Source organism: Rana temporaria, chromosome 10 (assembly GCF_905171775.1).
Source record: "Rana temporaria chromosome 10, aRanTem1.1, whole genome shotgun sequence".
Lineage (NCBI taxonomy): Eukaryota > Metazoa > Chordata > Amphibia > Anura > Ranidae > Rana > Rana temporaria.
The window spans coordinates 83519592-83537205 of record NC_053498.1 but is presented as its reverse complement, the minus strand read 5'-3'; positions in this window follow the sequence as shown (position 1 = coordinate 83537205).

Below are 17614 nucleotides of genomic sequence, written 5' to 3'. Positions count from 1 at the left end.
CTGAGATCCCAGGATCGGTGGGCTGCAGCATATAGCAGCAGAAAGTCAGTAGCTTGGCTGAGAGAGGATAGGTCACGGATCAAGCTCAGGAGCTGTGAGAGCTATGTCCTCTCACATGCTGGTCCAGGCCACGCCCCCAGGCAGAATTTTTCTGACAGATGAGGCCCTAGATTTTTCTTCTGTCATAAATGATTCCCCCTGGAGATGGCTGAGAGCAATAGAAGGTACCTTTTGAGTTAAAGAATAAGTTCACTTAAAAAAAAAAGAAAAAGGAATTTGCATTTATTATTATTCATTTGTTCAGCCTGTAAAGCATTGCACCAGCGTTCTATGCATTAGGATAAAAAACCATCTGTATGCAGCAGCCCCCCTAATACTTACCTGAGCCCCATCTCTATCCAGCGATGTACACAAGTGCCTAGGCCATCCGGGACTCTCCCTCATGATTGTCTGAGACACAGCAGCAGCACCATTGGCTCCCTCTACTGTCAAAGTCAGTTAGTCAATCAGGAGAAAGAGCAGGTGGGGCCAAACCACAGCTCTGTGTCTGAATGGACACACAGAGTTGCAGCTCAGTTCGGTGCCCCCATAACAAGCTGCTTGCTGTAGGGGCACTTGACAGGAGGGAGGGGCCAGGAGGGACCTGAGAGGAGGAAGATCTAGACTGCTCTATGCAAAACCTGGCAAAGTGTCTCTTGGAGTTATGTCCGGGTATCGCGTACTGTGATTGGCCGAGTATCGCGTGCTGTGATTGGCCGGAGCAGCGATGACGTCACTCCTGCAATTTGCTATTGTCTGGCCCGTGCTTAAAAAAAAAAAAACATTGGAATCCATGTGTCCATGGGGGCCAGATGCATGGATTAGTGGGTTGCACCCCTAATGGACGGGCCACCACTAGTTCCAACACTTTTGGAATGAGAAGCAAACGACTGAGGATGAGCCATGTGCGGGTTGGTCTTCAACAAGCAGAACCTCAGACATGATCGAACGAGTGCAACAAATGCTGGCACGAGACCGGCAACTGATTCTAAGATTGATGGAGGAGGAATTGGGCATTAGCAAGGAAGCGGAAGATGTTCTCGTCACAGAGAATGCTTACCTTCGTCACAGAGGATGAGACCTGGTCATAGGTGTGCGCAGCCTATTATATTAGGGTGTGCACCCCAAAGCTCAAACACACATGCGTATATATATATATATATATATATATATATATACACACATACATGCACACACACTTATGGCAGAGCCGGCACAGTAAAAGAGAAGTACAATAGTACTTCAATAATGGCAGAACTGGGCAGAGGGAGATATTTCCCATCTCCCCGCCAGCACACAGTGTGACAATGCTAATGCACACATGGTTTTTAGGGTGTGCCCTGGCACATCCGGCACACCCCCTGTGCACGCCTATGGACCTGGTGCTATCAGCTGTATCTGAAATCCAAGCGGCAATCGATGGAATCACCTACCATACTCCCCTGAGCAAACAGTGTGTTAAAGTATGGCGATTATTTTGAACGCCAATAAAGGTAATTTGTTTGCATCTTCTGTTTTGATTGCTTTCTAATACCTTTCACCAAACTTTTTGGACCACCTCGTATTTATGTTGAACATTGGTTAAAGCTGGAAAAACATCCATACCTACTCTTCAGTTTTAAGTGGTAAATGTTAGGTTCAAATTGTATGCTTAGGTTAAGTGTTAGGGTAGGGTTTAAATACTTAAAGTGTGTTGCTTTAAATAAAGTATTGGGGGGGGGGAGTGTTATGCCCCGCACACACGATCGGTTTTCCCGGCGGTAAAAAGTCCGCTGGGAAAACCAAGGGGAAAACTGAGAACCTGCTCGGTAGCTTTTTCCCCCTACACACGCTTGGGTTTTGGCTGTTTTCCCTACGGGAAAACTGGTCGTGTATCCCCGACGGGAAAACTGGTCGTGTGTACGAGGCATTTGGGTAGGTTGGTGTAGAGTTAATTGTTTTGGTTATATTGTGTGTTTAGGATGGATTTTACAGCAAGGTTACATCCGCACATATTTTTACCTATTACATTTTGCCACAAGAAGCAACTGTTGCCGGTTTTATATACAGTATATCTAGGGTGCCAGTTCTGTTTAATTATTAAAGCAGAAAGCTTAGGATTACCATTACCACGCTAATTTAAGCGAGCTTTCAAAACAAATCAGGTTTTTTTGGCAGGCATGAAGAAATATGTTTTTAAACTTTACATCTGCATTAAATAATCCAAAAACTGTCATTAGTTTAACATTCTGCTTTCATCAAAGTTTAACATGCTACAAGCACTAACTATAGCATCTTTCTTTTGACACTTAGGCATATAAGAATGATTTAAACTATTACAACTGTTACAAATAAAATCCTTTTGTCAATTTACATTTTGTAATTGTGATGAAGATTTTCTGTTTTAAGAAGGCAGTGTTGTATTTTTTCACAGTAAATGGGTGGCTTGGCGCTCCCTTGTGGTACATGTGTTGTAGTTCATGCACAACATAATTCTGAATTTTCTATAGCTATCTAGAGAGACAGTGCAGGTATCTGAGTCTATTTTGCTAAAGCACACAGGTTCAATTGACACACAATCACAACCAGGAGTGCCATTAGCTTGACTTTATATTATAACAATTATGTACAAAAGAATAGTGGTCATATTCTGTATCCCTGCAATTTCAAACGAAATAAAATATATAAGGTTGTTTAATGCATATACTGTAAATCAACAACAAAAAATAAACTTCACTCCATTATACATCAAAATTGCGGACTAGTATCAGTTTTAAAAAAAAAAAAAAAAAAAACAGTTTTAATATTTCCGTTGGATGTAATATTTCATATCATATAGGCATGGTAATTACCGGGGCAAATTAATAGAATGGCCATTAGCATATTATGCCCATCATTTTCTTTTATGTGACTCCCCCCACCCCACCCATTATGTCTGGGAAAAAGGCCTAGGTGATGTTATCACATTGTGCATCTGAGATGTAAAGGAAACAAATCTGTTTGAGGCCAAATAATAAAATTTTAGTCTCATCTGACCAGAACACCTTTTTCCATGTGACCTCAGAATCTTCAAGGTGTGTTTAAGGTGGTCAGACTAAAATTGAATTATTTGGCCTCAACACCAAACAATATGCCTGGTAAAAATCCAATAAAGCTTATCATCCAAATAACACCATCAGTAAAGCATGGTGGTGGTAATATCCTGTTATGGGGGTGTTTCTCTGCAGCAGGGACTGGAGAATTTGATAGGATAGAAGAAAAATGAATGGGGCAAAATACTGTCAAATTCTTGAGGAAAACCTGCTGCCCTTTGCTAGAAAGTTGTCAATGGGAAAAAGGTTTACCTGTCAACATGACAATGACCCAAAGCACACAGCAAAAATGACCACACAGGTTGAAAGAGAAAAAGATGAATGTCCTTGCATGGCTTAGTCAGTGCCCAGATTTAAACCCCATTGATAATCTGTGGAAAGACTGGAGTCCACAAACGGTCACCATCAAATTTAACTGAACTTGAACAGTTCTGCAAAAAAGAGTGTGCAAATATTGCAAAGTTTAGATGTGCAAAGTTAGTAGAGACATATCCCAACAGACTAAAGGCTGTAATTAAAGCAAAAGGTAGTTCAACAAAATACTGACATGAGGGGCGATCCTTTTTCCAACTCAGTGATTCTGTTTTTTATTTTATTTATTTTTTCTGACATGTTGTTATAGATTTCACTTGGATGTTATAAGTTGCATCCAAGCTGGATAAAACAAAAACTGTGTTCTTCATTGCAGGCTGAAAAGCAACAAAATTTGATTATTTTAAAGGGAGGTGATTGCTTTTCTATCGATCAACAAAAGAGAAATATACTGCGCTAAAGAAAAATGAATGATTATATAACAATTGATGTGGAATTTTGTGAAAAAATAAAGCAGCAACACCTAAAAAAACATGTGATATTCATGTAACGAATGTGAAAAAAAAAAAGAAAATAGGTTGTGCTAAATATTACAGTGGGGATCGAAAGTTTGGGCACCCCAGGTAAAAATTTGTATTAATGTGCATAACGAAGCCAAGGAAAGATGGAAAAATCTCCAAAAGTCATTAAATTACAGATTAGGCATTCTTATATGTCAAAAAAGTTAGATTTTATTTCCATCATTTACACTTTCAAAATTACAGAAAACAAAAAATGGCGTCTGCAAAAGTTTGGGCACCCTGCAGAATTTATAGCATGCACCGCCCCCTATGCAAATCTGAGACCTGCCAGTGTCATGGATTGTTCTCAATCATCGTCTGGGAAGACCAAGTGATGTCAATCTCAAAGGTTTTAAATGCCCAGACTCATCTGACCTTGCCCCAACAATCAGCACCATGGATTCTTCTAAGCAGTTGTCTAGAAAACTGAAACTGAAAATAGTTGACGCTCACAAAGCTGGAGAAGGCTATAAGAAGATGGCAAAGCGTTTTCAGATGTCAATATCCTCTGTTCGGAATGTAATTAAGAAATGGCAGTCATCAGGAACAGTGGAAGTTAAAGCAAGATCTGAAAGACCAAGAAAAATATCAGACAGAACAGCTCGCAGGATTGTGAGAAAAGCAATTCAAAACACACGTTTGACTGCATGATCCCTCCAGAAAGATCTGGCAGACACTGGAGTTGTGGTACACTATTCCACTATAACGAGATACTAGTACAAAAATGGTATTCATAGAAGAGTCATCAGAAGAAAACCTCTTCTACGTCATCACCACAAAAATCAGCATTTAAACTTTGCAAATGAACATATAGACAAGCCTGATGCATTTTGGAAACAAGTTCTGTGGACCGATGAGGTTAAAATAGAACTTTTTGGCCAGAATGAGCAAGGGTACGTTTGGAGAAGAAAGGGCACACAATTTAATGAAAAGAACCTCTGTCCAACTGTTAAGCATGGGGGTGGATCAATCATGCTTTGGGGTTGTATTGCAGCCAGTGGCACAGCGAACATTTCACGAGTAGAAGGAAAAATGGCTTCAATAAAATTTCAGCACATTTTGGATGGTAACTTGATGCCATCTGTGAAAAAGCTGAAGTTAAAGAGAGGATGGCTTCTACAAATGGATAATGATCCTAAACACACCTCAAAATCCATGGGGGATTACATGAAGAGGCGTAAACTGAAGATTTTGCCATGGCCTTTACAATCTCCTTACCTCAACATAATTGAAAATCTATGGATAGACCTTAAAAGAGCAGTGTGTGACAGACAGCCCAGAAATCTCAAAGGACTGGAAGACTTTTGTAAGGAAGAATGGGCAAAGATACCTCAAACAAGAATTGAAAGACTCTTGGCTGGCTACAAAAAGCGTTTACAAGCTGCGATACTTGCCAAAGGGGGCAGTACAATATATTAACTGTGCAGGGTGCCCACACTTTTGCAAATGCCATTTTTTTGTTTTCTGTAATTTTGAAAGTGTAAATGATGGAAATAAAATCTAACTTTTTTTTACATATTATAAGAATGTCTAATCTGTAATTTGATGCATTTTGGAGATTTTTTCCATCTTTCCTTGGCTTCGTTATGCACATTAATACAAATTTTTACCTGGGGTGCCCAAACTTTCGATCCCCACTGTATACACAACATGAACAACTGTGCATAATAAGTGTATGAATAAATAAAAACTAATTGAAAACAGGATCCCTGCTAGGGGATAAGGACAATTAATAAATATATATAAAGACACACCAAGTCCAAAAGTTAATTAGTGAAAATAGGTCCAATTCAAGAAGAAAATAGAAATAACATCAAAAGGTGAAAAGAAAGATCCACCACCAAGTTGATTGAAAGTAACAGCTCCTCACGGCTGCACCAGGAAGAAAGGTAGGTAAGTGCCCTTACCAGAATTGCTGGACCCCATATTAGACGAGGTCATGAAAGCCTGCAGAAGACCCTCTCCGGGTTAATGAGAAATCCCAGGGGCTGCGCGTTGCTCCGCTCCCAGCAGTTCCTGAGGCTGTACGTGTCCCGTCCAATGTGATCCTTGGGTATGTATTCACTCTCCAAAAGGGGCAAAAACAGGAAGAGAAAATCTCCTAACACGATCTCAACTTTCTAAACAGTATATACATTTTAAGACAGCATATATACATGTAAAACCTATGTAGGGAGATTTGGTTCATCCCTGTGTATCATCTGAGGCTGTTCACTAGATATGTGCATTCCCGTTCGTACGAATGTTATTTTCGTACGAAAATGTTCATTTTCGTACCCGCAAAATAATGTGTACATACGAAAAAATTTAAGCACCAAAATACGAAAACGACGGGATTACGAATGAGTCGCATAACGAACAACCGCAAATACGAACGAACGATCAGATGAAAATACGGCAAAACGAAAACGGCAAAAGAACGAATATGACATCTATAACAAAAGACTTGCATTCTGTATTTTGTTTGAATCCTTGTTCTGTTCGTATTTAGATTTTCAGTCGTATGTTCATATTTTGTTTGAATCCTTTTTCTGTTTGTATGTTCATATGACATCTTATAACAAAAGATTTGTATTCTGTATTCTGATTTCCTTTTTTCTGTTCGTAATTTGGTTTCAAAATACAGAATGCAAATCTTTTGTTATAAGATGTCATTTTCGTTTTTTTGAATGGACAGTGAGTGTAGTTAGTTAGTGAAGCAGCTTCTCTTTTGTGCTGAGTACAGAAGTACAGTAAAGCCAAATAAACTTTTCTGTGGATTTTCGTCTGAGAGGAGAGATCAGTTGGCCAGACTTTTGAACCTGGAACCCAAAAATGGTTTTCTGAAGGAGTTTAAAAACGAACGAACGTTCGGTAAAACGATCGTTTTTATGTTTGTTGTTAAAAAAGTCTGACCAAGTGTATGGGGCTTAACAATAGTTAATATGGATGAGCCGCGTGTTGAAAGTGCCGCGAATCCCGCGATATATTTACAAAAGTACAAAATGACGAAAATTCACGAAAATTATTGTCTAACAAGTAACGAACATGAATTAAACAGAATAACGAACCATCCCGCATGTACGAAAATAAAACGGTAACCAAAATACGAAACGATCGGAATACGAAAAAATCGCGTCGTACGAAAAACGAACGGGAACGAACAGGAAAACGGGCGTCTTACAAAAAACGAACGGGAACGAACCTACGGAACGATACGAAACGGAACAAAAAAAAAACGAAAAATGTTTCTGTGCACATGTCTACTGTTCACTTCACTGGGTGTATGAAGGGTTTATATCCATATTAACTATGGCTTCACCAGGTTACCTTTATGGGTATAGCTTCTTTGGGAGAATTTCACACTGGAGATAGCTTGAACAAAGGAGTTCATGTCCACGGGAGCATTCCGATAAATCTGTGTTTCAAGCTGACCAGCAAACTTTTTAAGGCATAGTTCTGAGTTTTTGTGCATGCATCCCTAGCCTGTTCCAGGATCCCAACACACAAGTTCCTGTAAAGGTGGCTGTGTGTATAAATGGGTGCTGAAGTTACCACCGGCTGGAACCATGAGTAATCAGAGTGAGAAATGCACACCATGGGTCCAAAGCTTTATTCAGCGATCACATCGTTACAACAGACAGACGATTATGGTCACATGCCTGATGAAGAGGTCCTGTGTCAGGTCACCTGTGGCCAGGTGACAAGTGCACCCCGTAGGGGTCAGGGATGCACCACAGGGAAGTGAACCCTATGGCCGACTACTGCAAGCAGAGACGAAGCGTGAACTTAAGATCACCCAGGGCACGGAGTCTAAGACCCAGTTTTGTATTCACCAGAGCCTTTGATGGTAAGGATGGTCTTGGCCGCAACTGGGTCCAGGTCGCATCCCCGAGATTCCTCAAGTCACACTCCGCAGGGAGAAAGGGAAAGCAGTCAGCAGGACAAACAGTGGTGATGGGCAAGCCGAAGTCAGGGCAACAGGCAGACAAGGATAACCGTGGGACATGCAAATAGTCAGGGGCACAGGCAGACAAGGAAGTCGGGAACAAGCCAAAACGGTACACGGAAGATGAATGAAGCACTCTGCAAACAGGAACTAGCAACTACACTGCAGACAGGAACTAAGCATAGGAACACTGTTGAACAGCACTGCAGACCTGTAGAGCAACGGTTAATATAGGCTTCCTGGGATGGACTAGGGTGGAGCCATACAGGAAGAGGAAGTGATAAAAAGGGGAACCAGAGCAGGGTCAGCCTCTAATGAACACATGGAGATCAGGTAAGCAGACAGACTTGTTGCATATTCATGACAGTACCCTCCCTCTTAAGGCCCCTCCCCCTCCCCAGCCTGGAGCCAAGGCTAAAGGGGAATCCCAGAAGAAACCTCCTCAACAAATGGGGCGCAAAGATCTCAGATGCAGAGATCCAAAACGCCTCCTCAGGACCAAATCCTCCCCAAAGCACAAGGTACTGAAGAATGCCTCTGCAGAGACGAGAATCCAGAACTTGAGTATCCTCATTGACCAGAACCGAAGTAGGGACAGGAGGAGAGGATTTATTGAGGACCAAAGGCCTTTTAGGAATAAGTAAGGGCATGAGAGGGTCAACAGGAATCTGAGGAGGATCAAGCAGACCCTTAAAGATGAACTGGGAATTAAGCACAGGACCATCAGACTGGGCAGAGGTCAGAGAAACCCTGAAGTCAGGTTGGTTAGAAGGTGACAGGGCACAGGAGTCAAGCTGGATAGCAGGGAAACCAGCAGAATGCAGAGAGCCCTGAAAACAAGGTAGAAAACCCCATTTGGCCGAATGAGGCAATCTATTCAAAGGATGGATTGAGCCCCTTAGACAGGTTGCAGGAGGGCCTGAACAAGAAAAGGTAGGAGGCTCACTGGGCATGGGCTGACCTGGCATAGCTGATGCAGAGGCCGATTGAATAGCATAGTCAGGTGTAGTGATTACCCGAATCGCATCACAAGGCGTAGTGACTGCAGAACTCGCAGACAAGTTAGCCTGGCTGTGCATTTTAAGGACAGACAACGGTAAACTGGAGTGAATGATCGGCTCAGGTTCACAGACGGGCTCCTCATCCAGAGTGCTACATTGGCTAGAAAGTGCATCAGCCTGACTATTGCAGGACACATCCCGGACACCACTACATGTGTTAGGACGAGCAAAAGATACTGGAATGGTGGCAACAGGAAGTTTCTCTTTTGGGGCAACCTTGGGTAGGCAAGACGTGGAGCAGGAGGGACCCCAAGCCAGGATCTGTCCGGCAGTCCAGTCAATGTGAGGAGAATGGAGTCTTAACCAAGGAAGACCCAAAACGATAGGAGCTGAGGCCTTAGGTAGAACAAGGAAGGATATCCACTCCTGGTGAAGTGTGCCTATCGACATCTTAACAGGGACCGTCTGGAAGCGAATAGGACCCCCCGGGAGAACAGTGCCATCAATCGCCGAGACCACCAATGGTGTGGTGAGGGGCAAAAGGGTAAGTCTCATGGACGATGCGATTTCCCAGTCCATGAAATTGCCAGCGGCTCCAGAATCCAGATATGCCGAGACCGAATGAGAAGAAGCACCAAAATGAAGGGACACAGGAAGAAAAAGACGAGAAGGTGAAGGAGATATTTCTGGATCCAATACTCCACCTTCCAGATGTATTGAACCCGAGCGTTTCTCGGGGCGAAGAGGGCAAGTGTCACGAAAATGACTTTTGCCCCCACAGTATAGACACAGGCCTAGAGTTCTGCGCCTGGCACGTTCCTCAGGGGATAGCCTGGTCCGACCCAGCTGCATGGGTTCCTCAGTTGGCAAGGGATGCTCCACGGGTCGAAGAGAGGGGAGCTCAGGCTGACTAAGGGCCAAGGGATGTTGGCGTCGCTTTTCTAGGGTCCTTTCCTGAAAGCGAATTTCGATCTGATTACACAAGGAGATCACTCCATTCAGATCAGTGGGGATGGTTCTTCCTGCTAGTTCATCCTTCACTCTATCAGATAGGCCATGCAAAAAGGTTGCGACTAAGGCCTCATTGTCCCAGCTCAGTTCAGCGGAGTGGATACGGAACTGAAGAGCATATTGTCCCACTGAACGGGATTCTTGGCGGAGACGTAAAAGGGCGCTGGCTGCTGAAGAGACACGAGCCGGTTCTTCAAAGATATTCCGAAAAAGTTTTAAGAAAACAGGCAGGCTAGAAACCACTGGATCATTCAATTCCCACAGAGGGGCAGCCCAGGCTAAGGCTCCCCCGGAGAGGAGAGAAATGATATAGGCTATCTTGGCCCGATCAGACAAGAAGTACTGGGGCAGGAGCTCAAAATGAATAGTGCATTGGCTAAGGAATCCCCTGCAGGCTTTGGAGTCTCCAGAAAAACGGATTGGAGGTGATAGCTTCAGTGAATGCGACTCTGCGACTGGTGCAACAGGTGCAGCTACTGGTTGTACTTGGGGTTGCGGATTCGGGGTTCCCAGCGAGGTCTAAAGCTGATCAAAGCAGGAAGCCAGATCCTGAAGGAAATGCATCACCTGATCCTGATTAGCTTCATGCATCTCGAGTCTGCGAACAATGTACTGTAATGGATCGTCTGCGGGGAGCGGCACGTCGGCCGGGTTCATGGCTGTTCAAACTGTCAGGTCACCTGTGGCCAGGTGACAAGTGCACCCCGTAGGGGTCAGGGATGCACTACAGGGAAGTGAACCCTATGGCCGACTACTGCTAGCAGAGACGAAGCGTGAACTTAAGATCACCCAGGGCACGGAGTCTAAGACCCAGTTTTGTATTCACCAGAGCCTTTGATGGTAAGGATGGTCTTGGCCGCAACTGGGTCCAGGTCGCATCCCCGAGATTCCTCAAGTCACACTCCGCAGGGAGAAAGGGAAAGCAGTCAGCAGGACAAACAGTGGTGATGGGCAAGCCGAAGTCAGGGCAACAGGCAGACAAGGATAACCGTGGGACATGCAAATAGTCAGGGGCACAGGCAGACAAGGAAGTCGGGAACAAGCCAAAACGGTACAGGGAAGATGAATGAAGCACTCTGCAAACAGGAACTAGCAACTACACTGCAGACAGGAACTAAGCATAGGAACACTGTTGAACAGCACTGCAGACCTGTAGAGCAACGGTTAATATAGGCTTCCTGGGATGGACTAGGGTGGAGCCATACAGGAAGAGGAAGTGATAAAAAGGGGAACCAGAGCAGGGTCAGCCTCTAATGAACACGTGGAGATCAGGTAAGCAGACAGACTTGTTGCATATTCATGACATCCTGTGAGGCTCTGAAACGTTGCAGTTTGCTGTAACGATGCAACCTCTGAATAAAGTTTGGACCCATTTTGGAGACCCATGGTGTGCTGGTGATATTTCTCGCTCTAGCCCGTTTCAGGAGCCCTTGCTTGTTATAGATTTTCCCATTGTTCTTGGTCCCCCTCTAGGATCCAGACTTCTTCCCTTTAAATCACACAGGAGAGAGGCAAGAGAGACAAGTAAAAAAACAAGAAAAGGCAGCACAAGCATTAACCCCTTCCTTGGGCAACTTGGTGAACTGACTAAACAAGGGTAGTCAACACATGTTACTTGTTCAGTAGGGAATATCTCCCTATGGGTTCACTCTTTCTATTAAGGTGCTTACCATTAATTGTACAGTGTAACAAAATGTTTTTAACCAGTTCCCTACCGAGCGAGCCATAGTAATATGACGTCGGCAGGAACTGTCTCTCCCTCAGAGTGGACGTCATATGACCCAGTGCGCATGCCCGGCGGCCGCGATGTCCGCCGGGCACCCACGATTGCTGGCAATCACGGCAGGAGTGTGGATCTGTGTGTCTAAACACACAGATCCACCTCCTGTCAGAGGTGAGGAGACCGATGTGTGTTCCTAGTACAGAGGAACACAGATCGATCTCCTCCCCTTTGCGAGTCCCCCTCCACCTACAGTTAGAATCACTCCCAGGGAACATATTAACCCCTTCAGCGCCCCCTAGTGTTAACCCCTTCCCTGCTAGTCAAATTTACACAGTAATCAGTGCAGTTTTATAGCACTAATCGCTGTATAAATGTGAATGGTCCCAAAAACGTGTTTTTTTATATATTTATTAAATCAAAAAGTAAAAAAAATTGTGGTTTTTTTTTTTCAAAATTGTTGCTCTTCTTTTGTTTATAGTGCAAAAAAACAAAAAACGCAGAGATGATCAAATACCACCAAACGAAAGCTCTATTTGTAGGGGGGAAAACAAAGATTTGGGTACAGTGTTGCATGCCCGCGCAATTGTCATTCAAAGTGCAACAGCGCTGAAAACTGGGTAGGAAGGGGGTGAAAATGGCCTGTATGGAAGTGGTTAATTAAGGGTGTGTTTACATCTCTATGGCTGGGGAATGTATGTTCCAGACCAACAGAGAAATGCACTACACATTAGCAGATGCGTGAATTAATGGCACCCCATCCATTGCATCAGCACCAGCAGCTCAATGTGGGGCGATTTAAAAAAAAAGGGGTGACAACACAGAGAATTATCCCAAAATGTGGACAACAAAATCATAGTCATATACAAGATGTAGGCTAAATCCATAGAATTATTTACAAGTATGCAAGTTGTATATTAAAGTATGTGAAAGGTGGAAGGAAGGATTAACGTCGAAGAATTGATGCTTTTGAACTATGGTGTTGGAGAAGATTCTTAAAAGTCCCTTGGACAGCAAGAAGATCAAAACAGTCAATCTTGAAGGTAATCAATCCTGATTATTGCTTGGAAGGACAGATCCTGAAGCTGAAACTTGAATACATTGGCCACCTAACGCAAAGAGAACAAATTGGAAAAGATACTGAGAAACATGGAAAGAAAAAGGAGAAGAGGACGACAGAAAACAAGATGGATAGATAGCGTCATCGAAACAATGAACATGAGGTTAAGAACACTCTGGAAGGCAGTGGTGAACAGAAAGGCCTGGCACGCTATGATCCATGAGGTCACAAAGAGTCGCACATGAATAAACGACTGAACAACAATGCAAGGATTACATACTTGGGATCCAAGCTCCCTAACAAATTCACAAATCTGTAGTATTATCTGTAATAGTTGGTTCGATTTATTCTAATAAAAAACTAAATTTATTCTATTTCTTTTCAGAAAGCTGTAATAATAGATGAACACACAGAGATCAAATTTCAATTGCTTTATTTTAACACAATGCTTTCAAATAACTATTTTTCATTTTTTAGTTATAATATATAATTTTTTAATTTTACAAAAATATTCACCTTGTTCAGTCAATAGATCATACAAAGCTTTAAACATAAAAAAAAACATGAATTTTTAACCTCTGGTTATGTGGCTATACATATGCTTATTATGATAATCCCATCCAGCTATAAATCAAGCTAATATATTTATTCACACCAATGGAGGGTTTCTTGTAAAGAAAACCTGTCACAAACCCGATTCATTTATACTGAGCGCATGTCAAAATATACACAATCAGAGGTTACTGTCAGAGATAACTGCAAGTCATAATATGTTGGAATGATGAGTAGGTTCAGAGATATTGGTTGCTGAAATGATTTGCTAATTTTGACTTTATCTGTAAAGTCGTGGTTGGCCACACCCCTCCCACTACCCACACCTTACTGTTGGTCCTTTAATGTGATGGGCAGCCTTGCAGACTAATAGGTGAACATTTGTGCATTAGGATTTGATTTTAAAAACTAGAATTGAAGCCGCTTATGGCATAGATTTAATAGGTAAAAGTATAAGTTGCAAGGAGCTGACATTCAAACAAAAATAAACAGTCTTCCCATCAGTATGGCTTTAAAAAAAATCTAACATAACTTAAAACTAAAATAGAATATGATAGTATAGGATAACTGCGCTGGTGTCATTATCAAATTTTACCTAATGCCAAAACATTTTTTTTTAAGATTTGGATAGAGTTAAAACACAAATGTCAAAGTTTTATTAACACTTTCTGTGTCCCCCTTAAGGAGATTCTTTCTTTCTAATTGACCTAATCACCAATGTCAAGAGGAATGAAAGTGACGGGACACTTGTTTTCTTGTCAGCTAAGAGGAAATAGATCCTCTCACTTCCTGTTGAGTGTGCAGGACAGGAAGTGAAGGGAAATCTCTAAAAAAAGACACAGATGACAAAAAGATAACAGTGATTTTAAATCTTCCCTATTGATCCAAAAAGAAAACAAAATGCTTTGGCTTTAGTTATACTTTAAATAACAGTCAGTTAGTGTGTTTCTCTTTTCACTTTACATTATGTAAAATTTGGTTAAAGGGTCAGTATCCTTTTATTTGGATGATGGTGGTCTGGAAAACAGACTGACTTTTTATATCCCTGTGGGTTGCAGCAGCAAAAGATGCAGATATCCTGCCACTGGAGTCCTTAAAGGATATGAGAATTTGGTGGATGTGACAATCCTGTGACATCTATACAAAAGAAAACTATGACCCTTTAAGTCATTTAAAAAAAAAATATCAAAATGAAAAATATCAGGAAAAGCAACATAAAATGACAAATAACTATATAAATAAAATTATAATAAATTCAGTATTACTTATCATTTAGATGCCAAGATGTACCTTAACTACTTTTCTAGCAATGCACATTACAAATAAGAGAGATTAGGGGGAAAACAGTGCATGTTAATGATAAAATGTTATAAATTCATAAGTAGCTACGGATTCAAAAATGCTTTTGTACAATATGCTTCCCCTACCAACAGAAAAAAAAAGTAATTATAATGGATTCTAAAACAATGCTATACATGAAGAAGTGATCACTGCTATATTATATATGAGTGCAAGCACATTTCAAATACAGTATATCATGGTACAATAATTAAATTGTACACCAGGGGAAAAGAAAAAAAAAACACTAACAAAGTACATCTCTGCAATACATGCACATTTGCTCATGTTTTATAGCTTTAATGACTCTGGAAGCACAGTAAACTACCTGTTGATCAGCCAGAATGCACTTCACTCTTTTCTATTTCTTATTGTGGACTGACAACACACAGTATTTTTCTAGACCAAGCAATGTCATCCCTGCCCGTTGTCTTTTGTTAAACTACCTTTGTCTTCTAATCCACAAGATAGGGACTCATTGACTTGTAGTCCAAGATAATAAAATAAAGGGCTAAATAGTTGTTTGAGATAACACAGGACGTGTCGTAAGGACGCAGGACAGTTGTGAAAATTTCCGACAAGATCAACGGGTAGTTATTTTTGGACATGTGCATTCGTTTTCGTCCGAATGCATTTTCGTCCGAATTTCAGGTATTTTCGTTATTGTTTTAACAAACGAAAACAAATGCGCAGAATATTTTCGATTTCGTTGCTACAACAGTTCGATATAGTCAGGAGATTCGACATGACTCTGTCAATAACAATCTGTGTCTATTGAACCTGTGGTCAAATGTGCCTAACCTAACTATTAGTCCAAGAATATTCTACATAAAGAGAAAAGATTTGACATTATAGAGAGAAAAGATTCGACAGAGAGAAAAGATTGCTGCTGGAACTGGGTGGGGGAAGTAAAATAAAAATAATGATGATGAATGTTATTGGCTGATTGTAAGAGGAGGAGCAGTAAAATAGCTAGAACTAACTTGACAATTCAACATGAAGGACGGAAATTCGACAAAGCATCGAAAAACATACAAACGTCTAATCTGTCATTGAAGTCTTATAGTGTCTGTTGAAAGTTCTAAGAAGATTCGATGGAGCAGCTAAATTGTACGTCGCCGCAATCATACATTTCCGGTCAAATGCTCGGCCCATAGGCTATAGAAAAATTATAATGTTGGTTGACTAGTAATAATAATTAATAAATATAATTATTACTAGTCATACATCATTAGAATTCTACTATAGCTAGCTTGTAGGCGGAACATTCGACATTTATAGTTTCGCTGCTCCGTCAAATCTTCTTTGAACATTCGACAGGCACCATAAGCCTTCAATGACAGATTCTACCATAATTCATTGAAATTTTCGGACGAATGAAATTTCTAACGAAAAACGAAATTAAAAAAAAAACTAATTTCGGGAGTAAGTAAATACATTTATTTTTTGGCCGAAAACGAAATTCCCGAAACGAAATATTTCAGTGTGCATATGTCTAGTTATTTTATGCTTATCAAACAGATGCAACAATGGTATGAAATATTTACCAGATCAAATACAATACATTTATTGTTAGGGTTTGCATACACTTAAGCAACACAAAGCCCCATTTACTAAGCTGCAACACATGTTTAAGACAGTTCTAATTTATCCAGGTGGTTATATAGCTGGTAGCAGTTAGTCACATTCAACTGGGTTGTTCTCTAATGTTGATGACTTTATGATACTCATCTTAGTAGACTCCTCAGTTAAAAAGGGAATCAGTAATATACCCCAGAATTGGTGGCCATATGGGTAACTCAGTCGTAATAATTCATATTTGTATGAGGATTGTTCTCAGAGCTCAGTGGATGTGATGAATTTTCACTTTGCAAGGAGTACCCAATCATGTGGGTAAATAAGTAGCATTTTTGCTTGCATATAATTGGATGATGGAAGCTAGCAGAGCCTAACCTCATTCACCAAGCATGCATCCACCATGCATTCACCACCATGCATTCACCACCATGCAAACTATACATCTTTCTTCTGCAAAGTGAAAAGTCTTTAGTCTGTAGTATATTCAACCCAAATAGACTGTGTCAAGGCAGATATGACTGTCACCTCCCAACATATTTTTGTACAGTCAGCACCTGCCCAGACACACTCCATGGTGATGGATGAAAGCGATTAAATTACATGTGTGGATAAAAATACTGGGGTATGTTCCTGACACTCATTAAAACCAAGGACGCCACTTGGATGAGTGGCAGCAAGTCTTTAACATTACATAACTAGTTAGTTGAGAGTGACTACTACTAGCATTATAACGTGTTTTTATTACCATAATCATTGTTCCTTTTAGCCATGCAACTGTAAATTTCAGCTCTCATTAGCCACCTTTTCTGAAAATTATGGACATTATGAGGAATAACATTTGTTATAGCTTCTTGAATTAAACCAGCACAATAGGATTAGGGTTGGATGTGTAAGTAAAAGCAGCCTAAAGCTTGCCATAGGCTGTAAGCCTAATGAATCCTATCTATTTCCCATCCATTCTACACGGCTTGGGTGGAGGAATAACCACTGTCGGCTATTTTATTCAGACAGCCAGCATCTGCAGCTGTCAGAATACACAAACATACCCATATCTGACTGAATAAAGCCACTGCTCAGTTGACAAGTTTCCACCCAACTTTTGAATTTCGAATTGAAGGATGCCGAGTGGGAGACTGCCGACAGGGCCAAGCAAAGCTCAAATTTTAGCTGGATCATCCAGAATTAGCTAAAATTTACTCCACGTATGGCCAGCTGAAGGTAATTTAGGCATATGCCTTAGACCACATTGCTTCCAGTGTGCCTTACACACACTTAGGTCCAGTTACTGCCTAGTAGTATAGATTTAGGCTCTATTTTGATAAACTAGACTTGGTACCAACCTATGAACATATAACATCACATGGTATTCTACACAATAGAATGGTAGATTCTATTTTCACAAGGTGTAAAAAAAATAAAAAAACACATATACCTGTAAATAAAG